At 38.2% G+C, this 7,389-nt stretch overlaps 3 non-coding genes across 3 annotated transcripts; all 3 read left to right on the forward strand.

Moving 5' to 3' along the window:
- Positions 1-1,094: 1,094 nt before the first annotated feature.
- TRNAM-CAU (transfer RNA methionine (anticodon CAU)) lies at positions 1,095-1,178 on the forward strand. The gene is given in 2 exon segments: positions 1,095-1,132; positions 1,143-1,178. It is a non-coding gene; the product is annotated as a tRNA-Met (tRNA).
- A 1,715-nt stretch (positions 1,179-2,893) lies between these two features.
- On the forward strand, positions 2,894-2,977 carry TRNAM-CAU (transfer RNA methionine (anticodon CAU)). Its single transcript is given in 2 exon segments — positions 2,894-2,931; positions 2,942-2,977. It is a non-coding gene; the product is annotated as a tRNA-Met (tRNA).
- Positions 2,978-3,769: 792 nt separating this feature from the next.
- TRNAM-CAU (transfer RNA methionine (anticodon CAU)) lies at positions 3,770-3,852 on the forward strand. The gene is given in 2 exon segments: positions 3,770-3,807; positions 3,817-3,852. It is a non-coding gene; the product is annotated as a tRNA-Met (tRNA).
- The last annotated feature ends 3,537 nt before the right edge of the window (positions 3,853-7,389 follow it).

Genomic DNA, 7,389 nt, shown 5'->3' on the forward strand with positions numbered 1-7,389 from the left:
CTCCATCTAATCGATGAAACCTTACAGCAACATCATAACAATTCCACTTTTGAGTTTGATTTCGAAAATAATAGGTTAAATGTGATACTTGGGTTTCAAAAATTTAGTAAAAAAGATTGCGCTCTTACCTCGTAAATATAATGTAAGATTGTCCATGGCTTCATAATGGTAACTCAAAATCAATATGTAGGGGTGGTGAAGTTGGCTAGAGCATGGATCTCATAGCATCGAGAAATCTGGAGGTCGAGTGTTCGAAGCTCATTATCCCCATAATCGATGAGTACCTTACAAGCTTATCCTAAACTTGAACTAGTGCGCTTAGAATAGGCACTTTGACTTCGATATAAAAAATAATAGGTTAGAAGGGAGATTATAGTTACAAAAATTTGACTTCAAGAAGATTACGCAATCGCTCTACAAAAACACTAACTTAGGGAATACGTTGATTGATGTCAAGATGTTGCACGTAGGTCTCATAACATGGAGAAATCTTGGGGTTCTCGTACATTATACATTTAACTAGGAAGCTTTGCAAAGATTACCCTATCATGCCATAAAATATTGCAAATATAGTTAAGGGAGATTGCATTGCCACCCCTTTAATATATTGCAAAATTGTCCATGGCTTCAGGTCAGTAGCTCCAAAGAGATGCTTTGATGTGAATATTAGCTTAGAGTTTTGACAGCATACACAAATCAAAGTCACGATGGAGGGGCAATTCGCTAGCTCGTAAGTCTCAAACACGACCACTCCATATACTCGAAGAAACCTTACAACCGCATCACAAATTTGGAAGGCTGACCTAAAAATAGGCGGTTTAATTCTCTTTTTAAATATAAGAACTTAAAATTGACACATTGGTTTCAAAAGTATGCATTTTACTAGAAAGCTTCAACAATTTGAAATGTGTCACGCCATAAAATATTGCGAATTAGGTTACGAAAGGTCGCATTGCCAGCCGTTAAATATATTGCAAATTTGTCCATGGCTTCAAGTGGGTAGCTCGAAAGCGATGCTTTGATGTGAAGACTATGCATATTACCTTAGACGTTTGAAAACATTTTGGGTATACATCAATCAAAACCAAGATTGAGGGGTGGTGGCGTAGTTGGTTAGCGCGTAGGTCTCATAGCTTCGAGAAATCCTGAGGTCGAGAGTTCGAAACTCTCTCATCCCATAAAAAAGGTAATCTGACAACCTTGTCATAAAATTTGAGTGGTTAGTACAACAATTCTACTTTTGAGTTTGATTTCGAAAATAACTCCTTAAAAGTGACACTTGGGTTTCGAAAATAATTACGCACTCATGCCATTCACCATTGCGAATTTAGTAAAAAAAGATTGTGCTCTTACCTCGTAAATATATCGATAGATTGTCCATGGTTTCATAATGGTAACTCAAAATCGAGATGTAGGGGTGGTGCAATTGGATAGAGCATGAGTCTCATAGCATGGAGAAATCTTGAGGTCGAGTTTTCAAAGCTCCTTGTCCCCATAATCCATGAAACCTTACTAGCTTATCCGAAACTTGAACTAGTGAGCTTTAAATAGGCACCTTGTCTTCGATCAAAAAAGAGAGAGCTTAAAAGTGAGATTTTAGTTACAACAATATGACTTCAAGAAGATTACGCAATCACTCTACAAAAAAACTAACGTAGGAAATACGTGGATTGATGTCAAGATGTTGCACGTAGGTCTCATAGCATGGAGAAATACTGAGGTTCGGGAGGATTATGCATTAACTAAGAAGCTTTGCGAAGATTACCCTATCATGCAATAAAATATTGCAAATATAGTTAAGGGAGATTGCATTGCCACCCCGTTAGTATATTTCCAAATTGTCCATGGCTTTAGGTGAATAGCTCCAAAGAGATGCTTTGATGTGAATATTAGCTTAGATTTTTGAAAGCATACACAAATCAAAGTCAAGATGGAGGGGCAATTGGCTAGCTTGTAGGTCTCCAACTCTCTCACTCCATATAATCGATGATACCTTATAGCCACATCATAAACTGGGAAGGGTGAGCTTAAAATTGGCGGTTTAATTTTCTTTTTAAATATAAGAACTTAAAATTGACACATTGGTTTCAAAAGTATGCATTTTACTAGAAAGCTTCAAGAATTTGCAATGTGTCACGCCATAAAATATTGCAATATGACTTCAAGAGGATTTTAGTTACAACAATATGACTTCAAGAAGATTACGCAATCACTCTACAGAAAAACTAACTTAGGGAATACGTTGATTGATGTGAAGATGTTGCACGTAAGTCTCATAACATGGAGAAATACTAAGGTTCGGGAAGAGTATGCATTAACTAGGAAGCTTTGCGAAGATTACCCTATCAGGCCATAAAATATTGTAAATATAGTTAAGGGAGATTGCATTGCCATCCCGTTAATATATTGCCAAATTGTCCATGGCTTCATGTGAATAGGTCCAAAGAGATGCTTTGATGTGAATATTAGCTTAGATTTTTGATAGCATACACAAATCAAAGTCAAGATGGAGGGGCAATTGGCTAGCATGTAGGTCTCCAACTCTCTCACTCCATATAATCGATGAAACCTTATAGCCGCATCATAAACTGGGAAGGGTGAGCTTAAAATTGGCAGTTTAATTCTCTTCTTAAATATAAGAACTTAAAATTGGCACATTGGTTTCAAAAGTATGCATTTTACTACAAAGCTTCAAGAATTTGCAAAGTGTCACGCCATAAAATATTGCAAATTTAGTTACGAAAGATCGCATTGCCATCCCTTAGATATATTGCAAATTTGTCCATGGCTTTAGGTGGGTAGCTGGAAAGCGATGCTTTGATGTGAAGACTATGCATATTACCTTAGACGTTTGAAAATATTTTGGGTATACATCAATCAAAACCAAGATTGAGGGGTGGTGGCGTAGTTGGTTAGCGCGTAGGTCTCATAGCTTCGAGAAATCCTGAGGTCGAGAGTTCGAAACTCTCTCACCCCATAAAAAAGGTAACCTTACAACCTTGTCATAAAATTTGAGTGGTTAGTACAACAATTCTACTTTTGAGTTTGATTTCGAAAATAACTGCTTAAAATTGACACTTGGGTTTCGAAAATAATTATGCACTCATGCCATTAACCATTGCGAATTTAGTAAGAAAAGATTGTGCTCTTACCTCGTAAATATATCGATAGATTGTCCATGGTTTTATAATGGTAACTCAAAATCGAGATGTAGGGGTGGTGCAATTGGATAGAGCATGAGTCTCATAGCATGGAGAAATCTTGAGGTCGAGTTTTCAAAGCTCCTTGTCCCCATAATCCATGAAACCTTACTAGCTTATCCGAAACTTGAACAAGTGAGCTTTAAACAGGCACCTTGTCTTCGATAAAAAAAAAGAGAGCTTAAAAGTGAGATTTTAGTTTCAACAATATGACTTCAAGAAGATTACGCAATTACTCTACAAAAAAACTAACTTAGGGAATACGTTGATTGATGTCAACATATTGCACGTAGGTCTCATAACATGGAGAAATAAGAACTTAAAATTGACACATTGGTCTCAAAAGTATGCATTTTACTAGAAAGCTTCAAGAATTTGCAAAGTGTCACGCCATAATATATTGCAAATTTAGTTACGAAAGATCGCATTGCCATCCCTTAGATATATTGCAAATTTGTCCATGGCTTTAGGTGGGTAGCTCGAAAGCCATGCTTTGATGTGAAGACTATGCATATTACCTTAGACGTTTGAAAATATTTTGGGTATACATCAATCAAAACCAAGATTGAGGGGTGGTGGCGTAGTTGGTTAGCGCGTAGGTCTCATAGTTCGAGAAATCCTGAGGTCGAGAGTTCGAAACTCTCTCACCCCATAAAAAGAGAATTATTTCCCAGTTTATGATGCGGCTATAAGGTGTCATCGATTATATGGAGTGAGAGAGTTGGAGACCTACAAGCTAGCCAATTGCCCCTCCATCTTGACTTTGATTTGTGTATGCTTTCAAAAATCGAAGCTAATATTCACATCAAAGCATCTCTTTGGAGCTATTCACCTAAAGCCATGGACAATTTGGAAATATATTAACGGGGTGGCAATGCAATCTCCCTTAACTATATTTGCAATATTTTATAGCATGATAGGGTAATCTTCGCAAAGCTTCCTAGTTAATGCATAATCCTCCCGAACCTCAGTATTTCTCCATGTTATGAGACCTACGTGCAACATCCTGGCAGCAATCAACGTATTCCCTATGTTAGTTTTTTTGTAGAGTGATCTCGTAATCTTCTTGATTTGTGTACGCTTTCAAAAATCTAAGCTAATATTGACATTAAAGCATCTCTTTGGAGCTATTTACCTAAAGCCATGGACCATTTGGAAATATATTAACGGGGTGGCAATGCAATCTCCCTTAACTCAAAATCGAGATGTAGGGGTGGTGCAATTGGATAGAGCATGAGTCTCATAGCATGGAGAAATCTTGAGGTAGAGTTTTCAAAGCTCCTTGTCCCCATAATCCAGGAAACCTTACTAGCTTATCCGAAACTTGAACTAGTGAGCTTTAAATAGGCACCTTGTCTTCGATAAAAAAAGAGAGAGCTTAAAAGTGAGATTTTAGTTACAACAATATGACTTCAAGAAGATTACGCAATCACTCTACAAAAAAACTAACTTAGGGAATACGTTGATTGATGTCAAGATGTTGCACGTAGGTTTCATAACATGGAGAAATACTGAGGTTCGGGAGGATTATGCATTAACTAGGAAGCTTTGCGAAGATTACCCTATCATGCCATAAAGTATTGCAAATATAGTTAAGGGAGATTGCATTCCCACCCCCTTAATATATTGCCAAATTGTGAGTTCTAGACCGTGAGGTCAATACAAGGAGTGCGAACGGTATACAATCGGTGGGTGAATGTGAGATTAAGAGTGAGAATTATAGAGAGAGAGAGAGAGAGAGAGAGAGATATGCACAAAGAATTGTGAGTTCTAGACCGTGAGGTCAATACAAGGAGTGCGAACGGTATACAATTGGTGGGTGAATGTGAGATTAAGAGTGAGAATTAGAGAGAGAGAGAGAGAGATATATGTACAAAGTTTAGAGAGAGAGAAATAGACTAAAGACTAATTCATATTAAGAAACTTAAAAAGTAATACAAAGAAATGGTCGATGTGGCAAACTAGTTTCGCTCCTACGGAGCTCATCAGTGCACAAGACCATTTAGAATTGGAGGGGTTTATATAGGGAAGATAAGGATGTGTGTGTGTGTGTGTGTGTGTGTGCGTGAGAGAGAGAGAGAGAGAGAGAGAGAGAGAGAGAGAGAGAGAGAGAGAGAGAGAGAGAGAGAGAGATAGAGAGAGGGAGATAGTGTGTGTGTGTTCAAATTTGATGATGTAGGAGATATGGGGTTTGATATATTTGGTGTGGGATAGAAGATTTTTTGGGGTTATTTGAAAACATGTAGGGGAGTGTGAGAGAGAAAGAGAGAGGAAGGGTAAGAGAGAAGTGTGTGAGGTGGGAGTTAGGGATGGTGAAGTACGTTAGAATGTATGGAGATCTTTGGAAAAAGGAGGGGGGTAGGAAGAATTGGAGGGTATATTGGAAATTAAAGTGGAGGAGGAAAGGGTAGAGTGAGATTAAGAAAAATGAAAGGGGGAGGGGTACGAGAAATTTACTAAAAGAGGGAGGGGTATGAATGTAATTCTGGAAAAAAGGAAGGGGGAAAGGGGTAGATGGAAATTAGTGAACGAGACAGGGGTAGAGTAAATTGACAAAGTGGGAATGAAGTGAAAAGATCACCAAGAACGATTCAAGCGCACCCAAATCGTTTCATATACTTGGCGTGAGTTAGGGAAAGGTAGGGGTAAAGTTAGAGTGGCAATGAAAAAGTAAAGGGAGGGGTAGAAGATCAAATTAGGAAAAATAAGGGGGAGGTGATGGTTAGAAAAAATAAAATAAAATAAAATTTGGAAACAATAAAAGGTGAGGGGAGGGGTAGGATTAGAAAATAGGAAAAAGGAGAATGAGGGGAAGAGGCTAAAAATTAAGAGGTGAGGGGTAGAATTGGAAAATAGGAGAAACTGAATTAGGGGAGGATGCTAAAAGTTAAAATGTGAGGGGTAGAGTTAAAGATAAGGAAAAGTAAGGGGAGGGTATAGTGAAAATATTGAAAAGTTAGGGAAGGGGTAGAGTTAAAGATAAGGAAAAGTAAGGGGGAGGGTATAGTGAAAATATGGAAAAGTTAGGGAAGGGGTAGAGTTAAAGATAAGGAAAAGTAAGGGGGAGGGAGGGTATAGTGAAAATATTGAAAAGTTTGGGAAGGGGTTGAGTTAAAGATAAGGAAAAATAAGGGGGAGGATATAGTGAAAAATTATATGGAAAGGTTTGGGAAGGGGTAGAGTTAAAGATAAGGGAAAGTAAGGGGGAGGGTATAGTGAAAATATGGAAAAGTTAGGGGAGGGGTAGAGTTAAAGATAAGGAAAAGTAAGGGGGAGGGTATAGTGGAAATATCGAAAAGTTAGGGAAGGGGTAGAGTTGAAAATAGGTAAGGGTATGTTGAGAATTACGTAAAGATAAAAGAGGGGTAAAGTTAATATAGAGAGAGACTATGGGGGAAGGATATCATGCAAGAGAAAGTGAGTGGGAGGGAGAGTGATGCAAGGTATATTGGTTACAACGGAAGGGTAGAACATATGTTGAATACAAATGCCGGCTACAATGTAATCCCGTGCATTGGAAAGGAAAGGAAATACTAAGATTATGCAAAATGCCAACTATTGAAAGTAGTCCATATGCACACATACTAAAAGAGACAAAAGGGAATGCATGGCTAACGAATGTAGTCCCATGCTTACAATGAAAAGATGTAAGGAAGTGAGAGATAATATGTTGAAGGCATGTTGGGATGCCGATGATGCCGTTGCAAATGCCTTCCACTTGAAATGAGGGAACTCGACACGAAGTGGATACTCGAAGGGCGTCGATCATATGCCATCGTGGGTTCACGTCTCTGTGGATTGGTCCTCCATAGAAATTACTACGAATTGTGAGTTCTAGACCGTGAGGTCAATACAAGGAGTGCGAATGGTATACAATCGGTGGGTGAATGTGAGATTAAGAGTGAGAATTATAGAGAGAGAGAGAGAAAGAGAGAGATATGCACAAAGAATTGTGAGTTCTAGACCGTGAGGTCAATACAAGGAGTGCGAATGGTATACAATTGGTGGGTGAATGTGAGATTAAGAGTGAGAATTATAGAGAGAGAGAGAGAGAGAGAGAGAGAGAGAGAGAGAGAGAGATCTGTACAAAGTTTAGAGAGAGAGAAATAGACTAAAGACTAATTCATATTAAGAAACTTAAAAAGTAATACAAAGAAATGGTCGATGTGGCAAACTAGTTTCGCTCCTA

Source organism: Azolla caroliniana, unplaced genomic scaffold (genome assembly GCF_043228905.1).
Source record: "Azolla caroliniana isolate FFs.n. ecotype wild unplaced genomic scaffold, voAzoCaro1.0.p SCAF_9, whole genome shotgun sequence".
Lineage (NCBI taxonomy): Eukaryota > Viridiplantae > Streptophyta > Polypodiopsida > Salviniales > Salviniaceae > Azolla > Azolla caroliniana.